Source organism: Gymnogyps californianus, chromosome 2, assembly GCF_018139145.2.
Source record: "Gymnogyps californianus isolate 813 chromosome 2, ASM1813914v2, whole genome shotgun sequence".
In the NCBI taxonomy this organism is placed as follows: domain Eukaryota; kingdom Metazoa; phylum Chordata; class Aves; order Accipitriformes; family Cathartidae; genus Gymnogyps; species Gymnogyps californianus.
The window spans coordinates 32,534,999-32,545,249 of NC_059472.1; the positions used below are offsets into that span (position 1 = coordinate 32,534,999).

At 42.7% G+C, this 10,251-nt stretch overlaps 1 protein-coding gene across 6 annotated transcripts in view; it reads right to left on the reverse strand.

Annotated features, from left to right (window-relative positions):
* Positions 1 to 9,365, reverse strand: part of PKIA (cAMP-dependent protein kinase inhibitor alpha) — a 43,717-nt gene extending 34,352 nt beyond the window's left edge. For 2 of the 6 annotated variants that reach the window (XM_050892600.1, XM_050892599.1), the window contains exons 1-2: positions 8,707 to 8,770; positions 6,750 to 6,855 (exon numbers count right to left, since the gene is read on the reverse strand). The gene's annotated coding sequence lies outside the window, so the exon portion shown is untranslated. Of the gene's footprint in view, positions 1 to 6,749; positions 6,856 to 8,706; positions 8,810 to 9,073; positions 9,100 to 9,316 lie in introns of those variants that run through there. The other 4 variants (XM_050892601.1, XM_050892603.1, XM_050892604.1 and 1 more) reach the window with 4 other exon arrangements.
* Positions 9,366 to 10,251: the final 886 nt, after the last annotated feature.

Below are 10,251 nucleotides of genomic sequence, written 5' to 3' on the forward strand. Positions count from 1 at the left end.
TTGTAGTTTGCTTAAGAAATCATATGCATCTGTTTAAGGTATGCAATCTGTATAATCTCCAAATAACTGTATGAAATAGTGGTTAAGAACACATAGTTATAAAATACTGTGCTACCGAGAGACACCCAACTATAAGCTCAAAAATTTTACGTACTGACAAAATTCAGTAAAAAAATATACTTGCAAAACTTGCAAAAGGAGTACCAGTGCCTGGCTTAGCCAGACCAAGAAGGCTAAAGGAGGATGGAAGAACAGAAATGCTAACGAAGAGTGGACTTGGAGAATCTAGTAAACTTACACAAAATACATTTGCATAGTGTGTTGTCCCACTAGAAACACTGCTTAAGAAGCAGAGCTGCAGTCTGTAATGGATGAATGGCCTTCAAAAATTGCTTCTATGAGGCATAAGAGTGATAGGAAAGAGAATTTTCTGCTTGGAAGGAAATAGCATGGTTCAGCGTGCTGCAGCAGTCATCAGAAATCAGTACCTTTTTCTGGAGATTAGCATAAATAACTCCCTGATCTGCAGTCTTATCAGCTGTACAACTGTGGGAAAACAATGTTTAAGTAACAGCTTTCATCCCTTACTCGCAAATGTTATCAATGAAAATGGAAGTGCTATAAAGTGTTTTGAGGTCTTCCATGATGAAAGGTGCTGCATAAATAATACATTTCCCCAGTATCTGAGAAAAAGAGGGTAACAGAAATGCTTCTTCTTGCTCTTTGGTCTGTACAGCAATTGCGTAAATGTGCAGAGTGTACAATTGAAAACTATCTTCTTCCAGAGTGACAATTAGCTAATGCATCATACCATGCAAAATATCTTCATGCAATTCCTTCCTTATGTGCTAATGAAATCATTCCCCATTATTAGCTTTCTATATATTAAAAGCCTATTGTTACATGAACATATAATGAATTATAAAGTATCAGTGAGGAAGTGATATTACATGCTTAAATTTCTTATACAGTATCTGTGTTCCTCCGGGTGCATGGCTATCATGTTCATCTTCTATAAATACCCATTCAAACTTTATTTGTTCTGGAGATGCTCTGTGTGTGTGTTGGGGATGGGTGAAGGCTTTGCACCTGTTTTTCACCACTTATCAGTGTTTTGCCTTTGTAAAATTCAAGAGAATATTGCCATTGCCCCAGTCAGGCCCCAGTAGTACCACATTAGGTATAGATACAAAAATTACACTCTAAAAGGACATGTAGCGGTGGTGCCATTATTTTTGCACATTGTCACTTAGAGTGAGTGACACTAGCATTATACGATTCTTTACTGCCTTATAATATTATAGCTGCCATTCAACAGATCAACACCTGAACTCCCTGCAGGCAAATAAACACATTAAAAAAAAAAAAAGTGTCCAACAAGGCCTCTAGCTATTCAGGATAACTTGGAGGACTCCCTATTTAGGATAAATATTCTGCTTGGAAATGGTTGTGGTGTTCGTCTAAGAACGGAATGTAAACATTAGTAGCCTGTATATAAACAAATATATGATAAAATGGGCTTACTTCATTGACAAAAAGCTGTGGTTTCCTTAGGCTTTTAAGGCATGCTGTAATCAATTTTGATATGCCATGTCTCTTTCTCAAGTCATACAGCTTCTATATTCATGCATACTCCATTCACATCTCTTATCACGCTTTGACTCCATGAGACCTTACAAATAACAGTTACTTAAAATGCAGCAGTCTATTTTTAGTTTGTTGGTTTTTTTTTTTTTTAAATAAAGTGTTTCACATTATGCCTGCCTTTTAGAGTCTGGAATTTTTTCACATGCTCCAATTCTTATATGCATTAATGAATCCTATTCTCTTTTATTTTCTTCTTGCCATGTCTGAGCTCACAAACATTAGCCCAAATCAGTAAAGCTGCCATCATCCCACTATTTCAAAACAAGAGTAACACAAAACAAAGGAAGGGTTTATGACTGAATCTCTCTTGCTCTATAAGGCTACACACTACAGTTTGTTCTTTCTTACATTTAAAATACACATTTTTGATATCCAACTATCAACTTTTATGTCTCCTGCTAATGGCACCAGTTCCTTCCAGTCATACAAACATATTGTCCTGATCCTACAATGAAAATGAACCTAACAGGGACACAAGAGATCAGCCCAAATGAAACACGTAATTAGTAACTGGAAAAAATATGCATAGTAAAAAAACTGGGAAAGGAATGGAATAGAAATAGAAATTATCACGCTACTAAACAGAGTTCCTAAGTTCTGACCATTGCACATCAGAAATAAATTTGCAGAAAGTATATAAAAAAGCAACAATGAATCAGATACGGAACAGTCTCTCTATATGCAGAAAGAGTAAATAGACTAAGATGACTCTGTTCTTGAGGAAAAAGAGAATGTGATAGATATGTGAAATCATGACTGGTGAGAAACAGAAAAGGAAGCAATTGCTTAACATTTCTCACATTATGACAATTAAAAGGGCCCCCAATTAAATCATTAGGCAATGAATTTTAAGGCAAAACAAAGAGACTTACTTCCTTACACTCCACATGCACTGCATCATATAAGCGCCAAAGGATACTGTGGAGGCTGAGAATATAAATCAGATCAACCAAACACATTCAGTGAGGACACGATGCCCCCTGTGATTAAACGTACTAGTGCAAACATTACTTTATGCTCACGGAACTCCTAATCAATGCCGAGCACCAAACACTGGGAGACTGTATCAAAAGATGATTACTCCATTTAATTTATGCATTACTTCTCTAAGTATCCTTTACTGGAATTTTGCCAGTGGTCTTATTTTAATAGCAGATTTATATTCTTACAGGCTACGTCTATAATATGCCACACACCTTTTCTGAATAAGAAGAGGTTTTTGTCCATCCTATACAGTTTGAACAGGCATCTGACAGCCACCATTCTAGTGTGAACAATTATTTTTTAATTTACTAGCTATACTAACCCCAACCAATGCCATCTGTCATGCACCACAGGAAAGAAATAAAAAGTCTCCATATGTATTTGATTTAAAAAAAAAAAAAAACAAAACAAAAAAAAAGACACTCACCCTAATAGTTCCTAAGAGCTTTTGCTAAACTTAAATAAGACACATCTTTCATTCCTTTTTTTGTTATACATTTTTTGCAGTGCATAATAGTGTTTTCTTGGAATTCACTAGCAATGTGCAGATATCAAGAACTTTCTGTGCCTCAAGCAAGAACCTTGGGAAGTTTGAAAGCAGCAGAGTCTGTTTATCCTGATTGCCCTTTTACATTTACATCTCAGTGAAGTGAGAATGATAGTGAACTGCCACTTAACATCAAGGATTTTTCTTGGTCAAGTTGTGGATAGAGGATTTCAAAGTAGAAATACAATTTCTACTTTGACCAGGTTAGACAAAAAAAAAAAAAAAAATTCAAAGACAAATCTAGAGAGTTACAGACCAGAAATATCAGGCAGAACTCTAGAAATTCTTTGAAAGCAAAGTTGAGAATCCAAGTCACTCATTAGATTGGACAAAGAAAACTGGGAATTGATGGAACATTTGTTTACCTAAATTTAGTTTAGTCAGTTTAGAACTGACTTTTCCATGAAAAAAAATGTATTAGGAGATACTCTTGATCAAGGCTCAAGTTCTGCTATTATTTACTTTCCCTTGCTTTGAAGTGTGACAACTCTGCTTTTGAGCCTTGGCCTGAAAGAGTTCACATCAACTGAACTTAAGACTTCTGAGTGTAGAGAATCTGTGCACTCATACTTTTTGCAGTTCTTCGGGTTGATCAGCTATCCAAATAGCAGCGGTCATTTTCAGAGGACACCTTGTACAGGATTCACTAACAGCTTTCTCATTAAGCATCATAGCTTTGACTCTCCTATGAAGTTTACCTCTCTCCTACCTACGAACAATCAACAAGTTAAGTAGAGATGCTGAACAGGAACCAATTTAAGGCTGCTGCTGAAGTAATAATATCTTTTACCAATATGATCCAGAGTATTTTAAGTGAAGTTTAACATGTACTATAAACAGTATCATGGAAGGACCATTAATAAGCATCTGTGCTATTTTAAAACAACAGGTGGTGAGATCGTTTCACCACAGTTATGTGCTCACCATATGTGTAAGTGGAAATTCTGTAGGAGGTAGAAGGCAAATGAGTGAATAGTTAGCAAATATATATATTATATAATATATATAATTATATAGATATATTAAGATGTATATTATCTCATTAAAGCTGCAGCACATTTTACAGGCTAGCTAACAGCTGCCAAGATAACTTTGATATACCTTCGGGTCTTTCGGAACAGTTACCAGAACAAAGATGTGACAAAAAAAGCAGTCAAAGTAAGAGAAATTAAAATTGTATGTTGGAGTTAGATCTATTTGCCTATCATATCTGATGAATCACTGGGACATGAGTGCAGAAAGGGATGCATAACTGTGCAAACACCAGCCAGTTGCTTTAAAGTCCTTCTGAACACAGGGCAGGTTAAATTGCCCATGAGTCCTGTAAAGCCAAAGAACAGCAATGTAGCCAATTTTTAAAATGAATTTTAATAAAGGTTAGAAAGCAAAACAAATTCTACTAGAGAGAACTACACCCTGGCTGACATGGAAATTCTTCCACTGCAGCTCTTCTGCAGAGTTCATCTTTTCTACTTGGTTCACCCAGGGAAGAAGGGCAGAGATACCCTGGAATCATTTTACCACTCCAGAAATGGAACCAGCTCAGAAATGCAGTGTATCTTCAGTATGTTAGGAAGGACAAAACCCACTATTATATCTTATTGGTTCTAGTGTAAGAATTAAAGGAAGAAAAATGAAGTTATTTGATCTGGCATTTGGCTGGGACATTTGCACCAACTCTCCTATGAGAAAGTACATTTTGTGTTACTTTATCCTCTGACATGTTTATATTTAAAGACAGAGATATATGCTGAAAGCATACAGTTCTTGTACAATCAGATCCTTTCTTTTATAATGTTTTAATAGAGTAATTTTGTAAGAATATACAATATGAAGACTTACTCGAAGCTAGTCTCTCAATGCATCATGAAACTAATACATATTAATGGATTCATGCTTGTGTTGCTGTCACATGCAATCCTCTTCAAGAGAAAGGCTTAAATCAGCTTGCTTTTGCAAGAAGCATACATGAACTCTGCACTTCTATCTCCATATTTCAGATATTAAACTCAGGGGCTCATTACGTCGGTTGTGAAGTGCTGACTTACTTGATTAGGTCGAATTCAAGAGAAAAAGATACTTAATGCCTGTCTTGTTCCCACCACTAATATATTATAATGGATAAAACTCTTAGTTCTCCGTAACAATTGCTACCTTTGCAGTTGACTGGCCACTCACATAAAGATCTTCTATTGACAATAATTAAAGAGCCCAACGTGAAATCCATTTGCATAGTAGGAGACGAAGTTTAAATTTATGCCTGGCATTTATTTCTCAGATGGAATTTTTTTCTCACCTAGAAATGTTAGCTACTGCACATAAAGGGCAAGCATTTGGAAAGTGTCAATACATTTGTTCTTCAGAAGAAAAAATGGTATCACTACTGTTAAAATACTCTTGATTGTTTGCACATGCTAAAGTACGTAGTGTTAAGTTCACTGTATAATATCTGTCCACTCATACCCTGCTCAAGCCTTCCTTTAAGGAATTCTTAATTTGGGGAAAATAATCCAACTCAAAGCTTAGTAACAACATAACTGAAAAATTACATCCTTGCTCTGGAATGCGGTTATTTCAGTTAGTTCAAACAGCACTTAGAAACATCAGCTTTAAACATTCTCATAATAATAGAAAATATATTAACTGAACTGTTTCATTTCAGCCCTTGGAAAGGACCACAAGTGAAATCAAACCTCTGCAACTTCAAGTGCATTCAAGGTTACTGGGTTTTCCACTTTGTTCTCCTAAGGAAATAAACTTTATGCAAACATACCCATCTGGCCCCGACTCATAAATTTGGTCAAATGAACTTGCTGGTTCAAAGGCTGACTGCGGCCTAGAAATCTCAAAGATAATTAAGCTCTTACAAATTTGAAGAACTAACCCAGATGAAGAGTTCCAAAATAGCAGACCCTCTGAGGAAAAGGCAGCTAAATCTCAGCTGCTACCCAGTCTGTCTGGCATCAACCAGCTGGCCAACTAGGCTGTTCTTCCAGTCAGCGGGGCTGTTGCCCCAGATTAACCACAGTAAAGATACTTTTCTTTGCTTGGCAGAGGTATGGAAGGTACTGTAACAGAAGGAGGAAGAGGAGTTCTGGGAGAGAAGTCTGTAGGAAGTGGATTTACATCAGTTACACCATTGAACTAAATTCACACTGATAATTAGATATAAATTTTTTCTATGGGCACATGCACTCTTGCACTTTACATGATTATACCATCTGTCTTTGGAGTACACATAAGATAAAAACAAAAGCAATTCCAGTTTTCAGTGTCAAACCAATCAGATGTACATTCAGATCTACAATAACGTATGGCTCCTGGTAAACTACTCCTTCATCCCTGCCACCACTTTTTTTAAAACAATGTTAACTAACAGTCTTTTGAAATATTATTTAGGTTTGCCAGGAAGCACAAACAGCTAAATTTACTGTGCTAACATTGTGTCAACATTAGTGAATGCTCATACTACCCTGTATTTGCAACAACAGAATGGGAGACCATTACTTGATGCTCTCTCCAGTAAAGAAATTGACTTTATATAGAATGAGTGGACTAATATGAGAAGTACCTGAACTCAGCTACATGGTTTCTTTTTCCAGCCAAAGGCAATTAGAGGAGAAATCAGCAAATGACTACAACATTGCAACCGCTGAGACAGCCAGCCATGCTCTTTTCTAGAAAGGAAAAAACAGTAGAGATGTCATAACTCAGACTCCCAAGTGTTTTACAGGAATAAAGTAAATGTTTGGTAGACGAAAGATATAGGTTTGATGGAATAAGAATTTTTTTCTAGCTTGAAATGCATACATTGGATGTGCCATGGAGTGCTTAAAAGGAACAAGCTTATATGGGGTCATCGTTAATGACTGTTCTTCAGAGCAAGGATTTGTCTGTTGAACTGATTTCTGACACTGCAATTCACCACTCACTCTTTGTTTCGGCCTTGTGAAGCCTCAATTGTCTTTTATACACATTTCCCGTCTCTGTAGCCATCATTCGCCTTCTGCGTACCCAGCAACAGTACTGAGGCAAATACGTGTATTTAAACATCTTCCCAGAAATAATGACAACAGACCAAACAACTGCCTGTTACCTCCCTAAGTATTACTTCCATCACTCTAGCACATGACCAGAGGCTTCAACCACAACTGGGGATCCCACAACTGTGTGAGCTGCTCTGTGAACACATAGGATAAAAGGATCCTTTAAGATGAACATACAAGTAAATAGACATTGAATAAAATAACCTTCAGCTTCCAATATCCTGCTTCCTTTTTTCATTAAGAAAAGATTAATACCCTATCCTTTTCTTCCTAGAGACACAATCATTGTTTTCGCTTCCAAACCAAACCACATCGAGCCATTAACCATTACTACATGCAGATAGTGCTCATTCTAATGATCTGCCTCTGCACGCCAACCCTAGCCTCCTGTATTGACATGCCTGCTTTAGAGCAACCTTTTTTAGAGCAGAACAAAGAAAAAACGTAACCAAAAAATCACCACCATATCAGACAGAGACATAGGCCAGGCAGATTTTTCCCTTCTACTCAATTCCAAAAGACCATTCATCTAATGTTAAGGCCTGCGTACGTACCACAAACAATGTGCAATGTCAATGGCCAAGCTACAATGCTCCACATACTCTTGTTTTTCCACTTCTACAGGTGATACGATGGAAGAGCAACTCACTAATTCTTCCATTTAGCAAAGGCAGTTGAATTTTGCTGCTATGTTGTTTGTCCCAAACCTAATGCTAGACGATAAAAACGGAAAAAGGGAAAAAAAAAAAACCAGACAGAAGTCTCCGAAAAAGTCAACAGAATCCATTTTGGTATAAGGCCTGGTTCTCCAACTTCTACACTCCCTTTAGTTTCCTGTGAAGTGACTTCCAAGTCCAGGAACATAAGTGAGACGACATCCTTTTTTGCTTCTGTTCCCCTGAAACCCTTCTGCCCTAAGATGTCTTCCCCGTCACTTGAGGAACGCACATCGGATTGGAGAGAGCAAGAGGAAACCCGGAGCGCAGTCCTGCACCTGTCGCAGTGCTCCACAGTCCTTCCCGCCTTCGCGCCCGTCCTGTGCTACGCCACAGACAAAATGCCCCCTCCACGCGAGTGAACCCCTTCTGACAAGGGTAAAGAAAGCAGCCCAGGCTGCTGAGCAGAGAGCTGGCACTGAGCCACTGCACATCCTGGCAATAAAAGACAAAATGCAACACTGTGGCGCTTCCGAGAGGGCAGCCTTTCTGCTTTTGGAGGGAATCACGGGAGAAGGAAGGAGAAGAAAGCTACATGCCTAAGCGCAGCTCCAGACCCTGCCTGCGCGCACGCAGCACGGCGGCTGTTTCCCGGGCCGTCAGCCCGGCCTTCCCCGCGCTCGCAGCGGGCAGGCAGCGGCCCCGGCAGCCGGGCGAGCCGAGCCGAGGCGGGCGGCTGGCAGCGGCAGCGTCGCGGCTCCCCAGCCGGGCAGCGCCGCAGCGCTCGCCGCCCGCCCCCGCACACGCCCCGGCAGCTCCCGCTCACCTTTCCAGCGACCGGCTCAGCGCATCTTCCTCCCTCCCTCCCGCAGCGGCTGCTCGTGGCGGCCCAGAGCCCCTGGGCTCGGCGGAGCGGGGTGCCCGGCGCTGCCCCTCCCTCAGCCGGCGGCAGCTCCCGCTGTCACCTCACCCCCACATCCCGCCGGCAGCGGCGGCGGCGGCAGCTGCTGCTCCTAAATTCACGGCGCTCCGGCGGCATGAAGTCATCCTCCCCGCCCCCTCCCCGGTCCGCCGCACTCCGCTCCCGCCGCGGAGGGGGAGACGGCCTCTCCGCCCGGCCGCCCGAGCCCCGCGGGGCCCTGGCGCTCCCACCCGCACCCGAAGGGCCGCCGCTCCTGCCGTACTACACGCACCCCGCTGCCCGGGAGGCTGCGAGAGGCGGCACGGTGCCCCGGCAGCGCGCCTGCGGGTCGGGGGTCCCTCCCCGGGCACGGCGGCAGGATGGGCCGCTCCGCCCCGCGCCAGCCTTCCCCTCTCGGGAGTCTCCTCCGCGGGCTCTGGGGGGGAGCACCGCGCTCCCGCCCAGCGGCCGGCGGCGCGCGGCCCGCTCCAACCGCCCCCGCGTCCGGCACCGAGGCCTGGCCGCCCTGCCCTACCCGTTTGTACCGGGCTCAGCGGCGAGGAACGGGGGAGGGCGGGCTCCCGCAGCGCTGCAAGGCCGGAGCCAAGGGACAGCCTGCCCCCGGGAGAGCTTTCTGTGTGTGTGTGTCTCCGTTTTGAAGGAAAAACCGCTGTAATCCCTCGCGCCGGTGTGTGGGCGCCCAGCTCGCCCCCTCCCCTCCCGGCCTTGGGGCGCGCAAGCGCTCCGCAGCCTGTGCCCCTAAAAAATGCAGCTGTTTCTGGGGTGGAAGGCAGTTTCTTTGCCGGTGGCTCTTGCTCTGTGCCTGGGAGGGGAGAGCAGAGGACAGGCACTGCGTTCAAGGTCACCAAGGCACATTTCTCCCTTACCAAGGGCGTCCTGGTATTTTTAAGATCCACCAGTAGGCAGCATGTCTATTTTTGTAACTTAGAGAGTGCTGTGCACGTACTGGGTAACTGACAGGCTCATAAAGAAGGCTGGATTCCTGTCACAGTTCACAATCCCACAAACCCATCCCATGTGCAGGACAAGCGCGGCTACGTTGCTGCATAAATAATAGCTGGCAGTCCGGCGTGGCCAAATCGTCGTAGTCCAAGAGCTCTTCATTTTTCACGAGCAAGGCAGGGTTGCATCTGGTCAAGAAAAGTCCTGCTGGACGAGCTCCCAGGAAAACACAAATGTTGTGAGCACAGGTGTTTCCAAGGCGCCACGCCTGCTCTGTTGACCGGGTAGGCAAATGCTGGCCCGGAAAGGTTTTGGAGTAGACCCGATTTGGAAATGTTAATGTTTTCCATGGTGGTGAGGTCTGAAACAGGAGCTGCTTCAGCGGCCTGGGTATAGACAGGAAGATTGTCTGTAGTGGTAGAGGAAAGCAGAAAACGGGAGAGGAATCTCATTAAGGTAAGGACCTTAATCTCTCTCAGATGAAATATAAAAACTCTGAGCCTGAGT